The sequence below is a fragment of the Nicotiana tabacum genome, chromosome 20 (assembly GCF_000715075.1).
Source record: "Nicotiana tabacum cultivar K326 chromosome 20, ASM71507v2, whole genome shotgun sequence".
In the NCBI taxonomy this organism is placed as follows: Eukaryota; Viridiplantae; Streptophyta; class Magnoliopsida; order Solanales; family Solanaceae; genus Nicotiana; species Nicotiana tabacum.
The window spans coordinates 55,234,338-55,247,582 of record NC_134099.1 but is presented as its reverse complement, the minus strand read 5'-3'; positions in this window follow the sequence as shown (position 1 = coordinate 55,247,582).

The window sequence follows — 13,245 nt, the reverse complement described above, 5'->3', positions numbered from 1 at the left end:
TAAAATTACTCAATACAGATAAAAGAAGTTAAGTCACGAGCGCAACTATGAGGAAAAACTATCTGATGACCTAAAAATGAGAAAAAAAGCTATTTATACTAAGCTGACAATTTTGGACAAAAGTACCCCGGCAGGGCTAGTGCAGACCGCACAAAATCAAGTGTGGCTGCACTAAGGCTCTTGACTTGAATATCCAGTTCTCTGAACTTGGGCAATACGGACCGCACAGAATCGAGTGCGGCCGCGGTGCCTTCTAGTGCGGTCCGCATAAAATGGAGCGCGGACCGCATTGGGCTTCAATCTTCAAACTGGCAATTCTCTAAACCTTGGATTTTTAGACCGCACTAAATTGAGTGTGGCCTTAGTGAATCCAATGCGGACCGCAGAAAATCCTTTGCGGCCGCATTGCCTTTTGGCCTGAGATTCACACTCTCTGAACTTCACTTGTGCGGACCGCACAGAATGGTGTGCGGCCGCACTGGTCCTGTTTGACTGAGCTTTGCCTTGTCTTAGTATTTGTGTAAGTTGCACTCCTTTTTTAGTTGATCTTGGACATCTTGTCACCTTGTTGATCAAACCTGCAACCAAGCACAACTTGTGAGCCTTTGGGACTATTTTGTACACATTTCTAATCAAAACTTGAGCATGAAGGAGTGTAAATGCGTCATAATTCCTAGTTATCAGTGCAGCAGGAAAAGTGGTTGGCACTTTTGGTGGTACAAGTTCTTGAGAAATTGGTACTTGATTTGCAGGGGTTGTTATGCGGTCTAACCGGGGGCCCGATTTCTCCTTCATTGGGTCGCCTCACGGGCATGCTTTACGAGGATCGAAGCCAAGGTCGAGACCCACCCTTGGGAGTCGTCGGGTACTAGCCCTGGGTGCATTGTGTACCAACGGCTATAGTACGGGAGAAGGGAGTTCCCAAGATGAAAGGATAGCACTGGCTGAACCTGGTATCGCGTCTGGCCGCCCCATCTCCATACCTTTATAATTAATGCACTCTTGTACCATGTTTGTATATCCCCTCCTATAGAAGGGGGATCCTTGGCACTTTGTAAACTCTGTTGCTCCAACTATTCTACACAATATCAATAATAAATCTCTCTCTTTTCTCTCTAACTTACTCGCTCGAGACAACCACTATCATTATTACTTTCATACTTGTTCTTCACTTATTGCTTGATATCGGCTACAAAGAGCCTCCTTTAATTATATCCTAACGGTTATCCCCTTCCCGATTATCCCCGATAACTCAAGCCCGAGCCCAGGCATCGACCTCAAGGCCCCTTATTGGTTAGTCTGAGGCCCGGGCAGAAGGACCCTCGGTTTAATCTTAACTCTACTTTAATTTGTAATTCTGTCGTTAAGCCTCACATATCTAGCATCAACTGCCCTAACAACTAGCATAAAAATAGATCACATATTTTTAGAGTCCAATTAACAAATTTAATTGTTATTACCATTTTCATGGTAAATAGTTTGGCGCCCACCGTGGGGCTGGAAATAATAGTGATTATTTTCTTGCTTGTTTCACTACATAACGCATGTTATCTTTCATACTTTTTCTTGCCCAAGATCTTCAATTTCAGGACAAAATGTTTGGCTCGGTGATTAGAATGGAGAACCAGAAACTCAAAAATAGCAAAGAGAATCATTACGCCACCAAACTCGACCCGGGCGGAAGGGGAGGCTCTCCGACGTGACGTCTACATGATTATTGGAGAAACCGACGTTCCCCAAGGACCCATGTTCTAACGGACGAGAACGTACACCACGGAATAGGGACCGAACCGAAACCGCGTGCCCGAAGACACCCTCTAATTCAGCAAGGAGGACCTCGAGGCCATGATAGAACTGCATAACGATGCGCTGGTGATCTTGTTTCTTTTAAAAAATACCAAGATAAAGCGTGTTCTCGTGGATCCAGGTAGCTCGACCAACATAATTAGATCAGAAGTAGTAGAACAACTAGGGCTGCTCAATCGAGTCACCCCCATCCCTCGAGTCCTCCACAGCTTCAACATGACCGGCGAAGTAACGAAAAGAGAGATCACCCTCCCGATTGACATGTCCGGCATGATTCAGAACACTGAGTTCCAAGTCATCGACGGCGCATGAGGTACAATGCATTACTCGGCAGGCCTTGGATACACAACATGAGGGTAGTACCGTCAACCTTACACTAGGTGATAAAGTTTCCCACGAAGGACAACATCACAACCATACATGGAGAACAGTGGGTAGCGAAAGAAATGTTCGTAGTCCACCATAAGACATCGATCCCCACGTGCCCGATCTCGGATAAGGTTAGGAACACACAGGCCCCCGAGGACAACGAGGAAGATTTCTTCACAACTCGAACCTTCATCGCCCCCGAAGAATCGGATGCGACTAAATTGACAGCAGAAGAGCTGGAGCAGACCATTTTAATCAAGCACCTCCCGGATCGTAAAGTATACCTGGGAACGGGGTTGACCCCTGAACTCAGGACAGGGTTCATTCAATTTCTTAGTAACAATATCGACTGTTTCGCTTGGTCCCACTTAGATATGACATGAATTTTGCCGGAAATAACCTCCCACAAACTGAGCGTCGATCCCAAATTTAAACCCGTAAAGAAGAAGAGAAAACCGCAGTCCGAGGTAAAACATGCCTTCATCAAAGAAGAGGTAATGAAACTTTTTAAAATTGGATCCATTAGAGAGGTAAAGTACCCCGAATGGCTAGCCAACGTAATAGTAGTGCCTAAAAAGGGAAACAAGGTAAGGATGTGCGTACATTATAAAGACTTGAATAAGGTGTGCCCCAAAGATTCCTTCCCATTACTGAATATCGATCGTCTGATCAATCCTACGGCCGGCCACGAGACCCTCACCTTTCTCGATGCCTACTCGGGGTATAATCAAATCCAGATGAACCTCGAGTACAGGGAAAAAACCTCGTTCATCACAAATTATAGTACCTACTGCTACAACATAATGCCCTACGGGCTAAAAAGCACAAGGGCAACGTACCAGTGCCTAGTTAATAAAATATTCGAGCATCAAGTAGGTAAATCAATGGAGGTATATATTGATGATATGCTAGTTAAGTCCCTGCGCACAGAGGACCATTTGACCCATTTGCAGGAAACTTTCGACATCCTCAGAAGCTACAACATGAAGCTTAACCCCAAGAAGTGCGCATTCGGAGTGGGTTCGAGCAAATTCCTAGGCTTCATGGTTTCAAACAAGGGGATCGAGATCAATCCCGACAAAATGAAGGTCATCGAAGAAATTACGATGGTAAACAATGTAAAGGCAGCCCAACGGCTAACAGGGCGGATATCGGCCCTAGGTAGATTCATATCAAGGTCATCAGACAAAATCCAACATTTTTTCTCTTTACTCAAAAGAAAGAGCAACTTCGAATGGACTCTAGAATGCCAACACGCCCTAGAAGAACTAAAACGATACCTGACCAGCCCACCTTTGCTACACACGCCAAAAGAGGATGAAACACTATACCTGTACCTAGTCGTGTCTGAAATAGCGGTAAGCGGCATACTGGTTCGAGAGGAGCAAGGTACACAATTTCCTATTTATTATGTAAGTCGAACCCTAGGGGACGGCGAAACCCAGTATCCCCATCTAGAAAAATTGGCTCTCGCGCTGATAAACGCCTCGCGTAAGCTGAAACCCCATTTTCAATGTCATCGTATCTGCGTTCTGTTGACGTACCCCCTCCAAAGCATACTGCATAAACCTGAGCTATCGGGCCGATTTACCAAATGGGCCATCGAACTCGGAGGGTATGATATCGAGTTTCAACCTCGAACGGCCATCAAATCACAAATTCTAGCTGACTTCGTGGCCGATTTCTCGCCATCCCTCGTACCGAGGTAGAGATGGAACTTTTATTAAAATCAGGCACGTCCTTCGGTTTATGGACCCTGTTCATAGATGGCACCACAAACATAAGGGGATCCGGGCTCGATATAGTCCTAAAGCCACCCGTTGGCAGCGTAATAAGACAATCCATAAAAACCACAAAATTGACTAATAATGAAGCCGAGTACGAGGCTATGATTGCAGGTTTAGAATTGGCCAAAAGCTTGGGAGCCGAGACCGTTGAGGTGAAATACGATTCGCTCCTCGTAATAAGCCAGGTGAATAAGATCTATGAAGCTCGGGAAGGCAGGATGCAGAGGTACTTGGACACAATCCAAATCGCATTACATTGCTTCAAAGAATGGACCTTAGTCCATGTACCTCGAGAGTAGAATAGCGAGGACGATGCCCTCACAAATCTGGGATCTTCTACTGAAGAAGAGGACCTACTCCCCGAAGCTGTTGTCCAATTGATTAAATCAGTGGTCGAGGAAGGTCACGCAGAGATTAATTCCACCAGCCTAACATGGGATTGGAGAAATAAGTATATTGATTATTTAAGAGATGGGAAGCTGCCCGCAGATCCAAAACAATCGAGGGCCCTGCAAACCAAAGCAGCCCGGTTCTTGCTCGACGAAAATGGGACTCTATACAGGAGAACTTTCGATGGTCCCCTAGCGGTATGCTTAGGGCCAGGCGACATAGATTACGTACTCCGAGAAATCTACGAGGGTACCTGTAGAAATCATTCCGATGATGACTCCTTGATCCTGAAGGTGATTAGAGCAGACTAGTATTGGGACAACATGGAAAAAGACACCAGAGAATTCGTCCAAAAGTGAGACAAATGCCATAAATTCGCTCCCATGATCCACCAACCCGGCGAGCAATTACATTCTGTTTTATCTCTATGGCCATTCATGAAATGGGGGATGGACATCGTCGGCCCTTTGCCGACAGCACCAGGTAAGGCCAAATTCATTTTATTTATGACTGACTACTTTTCAAAATGGGTGGAAGCATAGGCCTTCAAAAAAATAAGAGAAAAGGAAGTCATCAATTTCATATGGGATCACATTATATGCCGATTCGGAATCCCGTCCTAAATAACGTGCGACAACGGAAGGTAGTTCATCGGGGGCAAGGTAACACAGTTCCTTGAAGACAACAAAATCAAGAGAATCATGTCGACGCATTACCATCCTTGTGCAAACGGCCAGGCCAAATCCACGAATAAAACCATCATTCAGAACTTAAAGAAGCAGCTGGAGAGCTCCAAGGGAAAATGGAGAGAAACACTACCCGAGGTGCTATGGGCATATCGAACAACTTCAAAATCAAGAACCGGGGAAACACCTTTCTCTCTAGTATATGGCGCCGAGGCTTTGATACCAGTGGAAGTCGGGAAGCCGAGCACCATATTTCAGCACACTAACGAGGGCTCGAACAACGAGGCCATGACAACGGCCCTCAAACTACTCGATGAAAAGCGAGAAGCCTCGTTTATCCGGATGGACGCCCAGAAGCAGAGAATCGAAAGATACTATAACAGAAGAACAAATCTCTGGTATTTTGGGATCGGGGACTTAGCCCTAAGAAAGGTTACTCTCAACACTCAAAACCCTAATGAAGGGAAACTGGGCCAGAACTAGGAAGGACCGTACCGTGTCCTCGGAATAGTCGGCAAGGGATCCTATAAGCTTGGCACCATGGAGGGCAAACAGCTTCCGAGCAACTGGAATATATCAATGCTAAAACGGTATTACTGCTAGGGCACCCGATCGAAAAATTCTGCAAAAATCCTCGAGCAAACGTTGCACTCTTTTCCTTCGATCGAGATTTTGTCCCGAAAAGGGTTTTTTATTGGCAAGGTTTTTAACGAGGCAACGTCCCCACGCTACCTAAGGAGGACCCAACAAGCTTACAAGGCTTTCTTTTGCAATCAACCCCGAACATTGGAGGGTACCCTATTGAAAGGTCATCCACTCGGTGGAACCAGGGAACGACTAACTAAGTTCCAATAGGAAGCAATGAACCGTGCAAACAATCAAAGAATTTCTTTCGCCAAAGCATCCCGTACTCTAAAGAAAATTCAGCATTTTCATAGCGAGGATCCCTCCGCTGGGAACGCTCCAAAATACTCGGAGACTAGCGTCAATACTTCGGCACCCGCATGGCCTCAAGGTTAGAGCTCCATATTCATAAGCCCTCAATGAGGCAATTCCGAGCTAACGGCTAATGGCCTTCGAGCCTAAGCAACTCGATGACTCGGAGACTGTCACCAATCGCCATTCGTTAAAAATCCCGGGGCCATAAGACCCCAAGCGGGCGGGCCCGATCTCGAATAAAAACTCGCACCGAGTATCAACAACTACACCTTTAAGACCTCAACATACATGAAAAAACTGTAAGACCTCAAAAGGCATGAAAAAACTGTAAGACCTTACTACAGGCATAAAACTCGATCCCGAAGTTTAGGCTATATGTCGTATTTGTAAGACTCCCGAAAGGGCATACCCTCGATGTAGATGCCTAAACTACCACACTCAGGATCAAAAATGGCTCCGGCCAAACACAAATGACTATGGTCAATACGGCTGCACCAGCCAAATTAACGCGACTCGGGGATGCCCGACCGTCGCTATAAAATCACAAGTCATTACTTCGAATCTACTTCGAAAAGAACCGGTTAAACAGGCTACCCTCGACAGTCAAACGAGCTTCGACCATATCAACTCCAAATCATAGGGCTTCGAGCTACTTAGCCTACGAGCTAAACCTTCCAAGGTGCTCGAACATCGCCGCAAATGACTTGAAATCAAGGTTCTTCTCGAACTGACGATGGGTCAGGAAAAATTATTTCAAAAAGTCCTTAACGAGAGGAAAACAAAGCCTACATACGCCTAAGGGCAAAGCGTAAGAGCCATTGTCACCAGCCTAATGAGCCTCAGGGCCATACACTAAAAGGTCGCAACGACCAAAAGCGTAAGAGCCACTGTTGCCAGCTAAAAATTTTGAAAGCTTGAGGGTAAAAATGAGCTTGAGTCATAACCCGATTCGGAGACTGGACCCAAAATAGTTAACTATATATGCCAAAGGGCAAAGAGTAAGAGCCATCATCGCCAGCCCATGCAAATACAAACTTGAGGGTCAATTGCGCTCGAGCCGAAACCCGACTAAGAAACTGAACCCAAAATAGTTAAAACACAAATGCCCAAAGGCAACATGCGAGAACCATTGTCGCCCGCCCATGCGAACACAGAAGCTTGAGGGTTGAATGAGCTCGAGGCGAAGCCCGACTCGGAGAATAAACCCAAAACAGTTGAGAGAAACTTAAGAGCTCTAACACCAGCTTATATTAAAGGTCGCATCGACCAGGCGCGTAAAAGCCCCCGAGCCTGCCTGACGAGCCCCACAGCCGTATCATGAATCTAAAGATTCTTTCCAACTCTAAAAACATGAACACTCGGCCGAATGCCAGACAAAAAAGGGGAGTGGAAGAAACAAAGCCACAGGCCCACAGGGTTTACTTTATACATATGCTAGTATGAAAGTACTATATACAAACAAGGAAATCAACAGGATCCTAATCTATTGCCGAGCCTACATTCTCAATGGCTCCCCAAGGGTTGCACCCTAACAACTATAAGTCCCCCGACAGCCCCTTCTCAACGGCATATTCTCTCCCCGAAGATCCGCCCTTATTTTTAACACCACCCGAGCTGCCATCTGACACACCTCCAATGGTCTGCTTTTGGGAAACCGGCTTGGCACAACCCACAGCTCAAGGTAAATTCGGGCTAGCCCCCTCAGACACCCTCTCAATGCAAGCATTTGTGACAGTAGCTCCCTCCCCGTGCGAGGATACAAGCGCCTCGGCTTCGGCTTTGATCTGAGACAGTGTAGCCACCATTTCAAAGTGGAGACCTCTAAACTTGTCACTATCCCCCTTCACATCCCGGAGCTGACGCTCGACTAAGGTTACCTGCCTCTGGAGGGTGTCCCTCTCAAAAGTCAGTTTGTTTATGTACCGACTGAGTTCGGAAATTTCGGCATCTCTGGCTTGAAGCTCCCCTCTCAGCAGGATGTTTTCCTTCTCAAACTGCGCAAATCAGGTCCGAGATGTTAAAAGCAATAGAATCTCACAAAGATTCAAATAATAGTAAACGAGGGATGAATAACCTTCTCGGTAAGATAGGCTTTCTCACGCTCACGATTGTTTACCTCATCCTGGTACTGGGTGAGAGCCTGGCTATAAAGCACTTTAGCCTGAATCCAAAAAAAGGACAAGTTAGAAAAATAAAGATCGGAGCAGCCCAGAGCGACAGACGAGGTTAGCAATAATTATCCGCTCGCAAAGTCTGCCCATTTCGCCGAAAACGAATGAAGCATTAACCTCGGGACCTCACTCGAGAACGGTCGGCAACCTCCCGAGCACATCTCTGTCTTTGACTCGTGCACCCACTCTAGAAGGCTCTTCACAGGGGGCATCTTGCACTCCATGCGGCGGTAGGATCACTTCCTGGGGGGAATCAACAACGATTACAGGGCTAATAAGACCAGTCAAGGCCTCCAACCCTTATTCACCCTGGATCCCAGAGTCGGGCCCCTCCGAACTGCCTACCAAGGGCGCCTCAACTCGAGGAGAATTCTGGCTACTAGCCAACTCGGGGGCAGTGCTCGATATTCCATCAGTTGCCTCCCCACTGTGAGGATGGGCTATAGCGGCATCAGGCTCCGGTTCGGAAGCCTCCATCCCCACGGCCTGAAGATCGGCCGAGTCTATACGCTCCTCGGGGCCGTTAGAAAGCTGCTTTACCCCTCACCTTCAGCTCGAGGGTTTCCCGCCGACTCCGAGGTCAGAGCTGCCAGGTCAACCTTGGATTCTTCCGCCTTAACCCTTTTGAACTCTAGAGGCCTGACCGACAGACCCCCTTGCCTTCTCTTCTTCTCGCCAGGCACTATGACATCCCCTTCAATGGGTGGTTCCTCCTTCGTCAAAGGGACTCCCCCCAGACCTACGCAAATGCAGGAGTTAAAACACAAAGAACGGAGAACGCTACTAATAGCAATTTGCGTCAAAGTATGCGGAGGCAACAAGGTTCAAAGCTTACCATGATATTTGGCTTCCCATCGAGCTCGGGATAAATCTCGCCACACTCATTTGGCATACAGGCAATTGAGCATAAGCGGCCGACCCAGCCCTGGAGGTCCGAAACTACACTAGGGTAGGTTGCTACGGCTAAAAAGAAAGAAGAATAGAGTTAGATGCTTGAAGAAATATTGCCAAAAGAAGCGAAGAAAGAACCGACAACACGTTTACTTATACCCAACGTTTCACTTCTCAGGGAACGACATCTTTTCCATCGGAATCAGGTCAGAAGTCCTCACTTGGATGAATCGTCTTATCCATCCTTCATTCCCAAGCTCCTCGGTGCAAGCAAAAAGGGACCTCGGGGCTCGACTAGGAAGCTTTCATCCTTCGTTCGGATGAGATGGGGGTTATACATCCGGATCAGGTGGTTGAGGGTGAAGGGCATCTCCTCTATCATGCTTGAGTAATGCCTAATCGTATAAACAATGCACCAGAACGAAGGATGCTTTGGCCCAGAGTTACCTGGTAACATCGGCAGAAGTCGAGAATCATGGCATTGATCGGGGGCGAGGATGGCCCCACCGGCCCCAAGGTGAATGGATAGGTGTACACACTCAGAAAGCTGGCTTTGTGAGCCATAATATCTTCCTCCCGAGCAGGAATCTCCACAAGCACGGTATCCCCCCAGCAACAATCAACCCTCACTCTTCCGACGTCCATTACTGAGCTGATATACCGAGTCACGGGCTCACGAAACTCCAGCTTCGAGGAAGGTCTCTCGACCTTGAAATTAGAGGTCATCATAAAAGATCCTAGGACGCATTCCTCAGCATGAAGAGGTGTAGCCAATTCTCCTTGAGAAAGAAGAGAAAAGGATGAGCCCGCAACCTCCTGGGAAGCAGAGGCAGAAGTTTTTGCCATCCTTAGAAGATTCTGAAGGAAGAAAAAGGGTGCGTTCCTGAGAGGAACGAGAGCAAAGGAAGAACGAACCTTATCAGGGGCTTGAGCACGCAATGGGTCATAGAAAGGAAGAAGGGGAGTGTTTATAAAGGCACTGTGTGCGCATCGAAGGAAGCCAAGAGGCAGCCAACTGCCATAGTCAATGCGAAAACCTATAGGAGCAGCGTGCATGTTGCATCTTGGCACCTCGTAGCCATCGCTGATTGCAAGAACATCAAAGGAGGAAGAAGTTCAAGGTTGTTTCTTATCGTTTCTTACCACTTTCACTCTAAGAAATACGGAGACTATCTGTATGCGGTAAAATCGGGGGCCCGATTTCCCCTTCATTAGGTCGCCTCGTGGGCATGCTTCTCGAGGCTCGAAGCCAAGGTCGATACCCACCCTTGGGAGTCATCGGGTATCGGCCCCGGGGGGCATTGCATACCAACGGCTATTGTACGGAGAGGGGAGTTCCCAAGATGAACGGATAGCGCTAGCAGAACCTGGTATCGCGTTTGGCCGTCCCATCTCCATTACTTTATTATTAATGCACTCTTGTACCATGTTTGGATATCCCCTCCTATATAAGGGGGATCCTTGGCACTTTGCAAACTCTGTTGCTCCAACTATTCTACACAAGACCAATAATAACTCTCTCTCTGTTCTCTCTAACTTACTCGCTCGAGACTACCACTCTCTCTCTCTCTCTTCATACTTGCTCTTCACTTATTACTCGTCATTGGCCATAAAGAACATCCTTTAATTATATCCTAACTGTTAGCCCCTTCCCGATTATCCCCGATAGCCCGAGCCCAGGCATCGACCTCAAGGCCCCTTATCGGTTAATCTAAGGCCCGGGCAAAAGGCCCCTCAGTTTGATCTTAACTTTGCGTTAGTTCGTAATTCCGTCGTTAAGCCTCACATATCTAGCATCAACTGCCCTAACAACTAGCATAAAAATAGATCACGTATTTTTAGAGTCTCATCAACAAATTTAATTGTTATTACCATTTTCACGGTAAACAGGTTGCTAAAGTGTCTGAAGGAGTGTTGTGGCAGAGATTGTATGCATGGAATATGAAGAGTAAGGGGATATGCAGCTTCAGTAATTTTGATGTAGTGGGCACCACTTCACCTCACACTAATCATGATAATTTAGCAATTCATTCTGAATAACATGGTCCTAAAGAAGTCACTTTAGGTAATGGTTCGAAATTACCTATATATGCCACATTGGTATACATTGAGGCAACTAAATATAACAACACCGAAGAGGAAGAAGAGTTTTCTCCCATTGTAAGATGGTCTTGGTTTAGCTTCCATGTTCATAATCAACAAAGAAAAATTAAAGACAGTAAAAGAAGAAAAAATTGGTTGTTAGGCCACAAAAGGCATTGATACCCTGTAAAGGTATATTTCTCTGTATTGATATATCAAACCAATACAGTCTATATATGCAAAAATGATCCCTGAACAATAACACTCCGACACAGACACATTAAGAGTCCTACTGCAACACAAAGTCAATACATCCTAGACTCCTATATGCACAACAATTACGTATATTACATCAATTGGTTACCCTCAGACTCGGATAACAATTAAACTTATATTGTGGTTTTAAGGATATGTGATTTCGTCCAATACCAATTGATAAGTAAGAAAATTAACGAATAAATTGGAGATTAAAATAAATCAAACTAGTAAGCTAGCCAGGTCTCGACCTCGACTTGGGATAGCCTCGAGGTGGGATAGTAAAGGATAAAGCAACTCCGATGAACAGTAAATGAAATAGCAAGAAAGTAATGAGTGTATAAATTCTTATCAGTGAACAATGATGCTTACACATGAATGGGATCCCTCTTTACATAATAGAGGAGTCCTAGATAAGGTACACTTCTAATTATAGTAGGAAACCATATTAACATCTAATTAACCGGTATAGATTGACCTGTTCCGAGATTCACGCCACGATCCTTGATCAATCATGGATATCTCGCCTTTTCTGTAATCAAGCTATGCCGATGCCACTCAAAGTCTGCCTCTTTCTGGTCGCAATCGATGTCTACCTCGATCCGTACTCGAAGTTCCAGCTCTTTGATGTGACGTTCCTATCTCGACCAAAGAATAAAATCGGGTAGCCCCAATTTCATTCAACCTCGAATACTGGGGGCATCACCCTCGGATGATTTATTTTTAAGGAAAAGTACTTCTTGTCAAAAGGGCCTCGATAGGAAAACTTTGTAATGGGCCAAACGGTCGAACGAATAATGTACATGTAGATTAACTGAGCCCAATGGCAAAACATGTACGCATGTATAAATTATTCAAGAAGCATTTTTCCTTATCAAATATCTTGTGCCTCAAAGAAAATTTTCTACTATACAAGTTCCATGCTTATGATTTTGTGAAAAATGGCTCAAGGGCCAAGTATAAATGCACCTCGAACGAGTCGACTCCCTTACTCAGGGACTGCCGTCGAAAATCAACATGTTCGAATTATCTAAAGAACTCAAAGAGGAACCTCTCAATTTATAGGCCAATGCCATCATTCTCGAGGACTAATCGAAGTGTTGATAGGAAAGTAAGACAAAGAGTAACGCCCAAAGGCTACGACCAAACTAACGCGACTCGGAGATGTCCGAACCCCGCAGTAAAAACAGGCCTTCGAATTCTCCAAAAACTAGTTAAAAAAGGCTACCCTCGGCAAAATAATCAAAGGGTTTCGATAGAATCAGCCCTTGAAAAACCTTAAGACGTATAGAGTTATTCAAATACAAACTTGTGCTAAGGCACAAAAAAACAAAGGGGTTTCGATCAACACTAAACCCTCAAAAAGCCCAATGGGTACCAAAAAATAAAAACAAATATGCTAAGGCATAAGAAAATTTTTACTAAGTCTTTGAGCCAAAAGAGGGAAAACATAGCCATCCTTTAGAGGCCATATCGGCCCAATTCAAAGAGCCCAAGGGCCGACACACTTTGAGTTCGAGAATACGTTCTCGATCGATTTGATCCTAAGGGTCCCACTATCCCGAATTCGAACAAGAACCTACTCGACTACAGATCGAAGATCCTATGTCGTTCAAAACAAACCTAAAGGTCTTTTCGCTTCGAATTCAAGTTTCACTCGAATCCGACTATAAAAGCAGTATTATTGTTGTGGCTTCGATCAAGTCATTAGAAACCAAAACCTCGAACATATTGTTGAAGCATAAAAATGTGCTAAAATTGTACAAGGCACAAAAAATGTTTGAAGATAAAATTTGAGAAATCATCCAAAAGAGAAATTTCTTTATATATATGGGCAAAATATATACAAGGGACCGACAAGGGTCTTAC